The following is a 999-nucleotide window of genomic DNA, read 5'->3' as shown; positions in this document are numbered from 1 at the left end:
TTTCTCATTCGCTGTGTTCCACAACTGTCAACGTAATTATCGCTTTTCAGCCTAATGTAGACCTCAGACTATGCTACAAATAAAGTTATTTGTACAGACAACGTTTCTAGGGGAAAGGGGGGGAGGGGGCGAAATCCAGTATAGTGCTCTTGCCCAGATATGTGCTCTTGCCCTGTGTATGTTACCGATATGCTTAAATTTTGATCGTTGTTTTTCTGTAAACAAACAGCTATATCCCAATCACATCTTCCTGTATGTAGTTTCTCAAAAATCCAGTTTATGTGATTTTAAGATAAAAAGAGCTCAATGAGGGAATATTAATAGATCGAAGCAATACTGACATCTCCAAATTGTAAGACTGCTATAGATGCAAATCACTGATTGTCAGAGTGTGTCAGTGGGACAAAACATTTGAACTAAATCACGAAGCTTTAGCTTAGTTCAACAATTACTTCTTAATGTAGTAGGCAGTCACAATTTTCTTCCGTATTTTTATGTATAAACATACTACACAAGCAACCAAATTGTACTGTTCCACTCACAAATAGAGAGAGGGAAGAAAGGCCTTCTGTCATCTGAGCCCTGATTTCTCATGCCTTCTAAATTTTCTCAATAGTGTTATACAAAATAATACTCGCATATAGTTTGAAACTACTGGTAACCTCTCTAGAATCCAGCCTCTGAGTTGCTTCAATGTGTTGCTTAAATCTGACCTCGATCTCAAACTTTGGAGCAGTACTCATGAATGTGTCACATAAGTGTTCTATACGGGTGGTCTAAGTGATCTTCCCCTCATTTCCAGTCACAAAACGTATTCATCTTCCCAGAGGAAGGAAGTAATGACCCTGAAAGCTAGAAATGGTTTTTTTTATTCAAGTGCTGTTTCTGTTATATTTCGTACAAAGCATTTCATAATTTTACAATGAGTACTGGCAGCCCTACATATAATGGTAACATTAAACCCTGTTAATTTGAACCTTAGTGTTAACTAGCATATGC

Source organism: Schistocerca piceifrons, chromosome 3, assembly GCF_021461385.2.
Source record: "Schistocerca piceifrons isolate TAMUIC-IGC-003096 chromosome 3, iqSchPice1.1, whole genome shotgun sequence".
Classification (NCBI taxonomy): domain Eukaryota; kingdom Metazoa; phylum Arthropoda; class Insecta; order Orthoptera; family Acrididae; genus Schistocerca; species Schistocerca piceifrons.
This window is presented reverse-complemented; position numbering follows the sequence as displayed.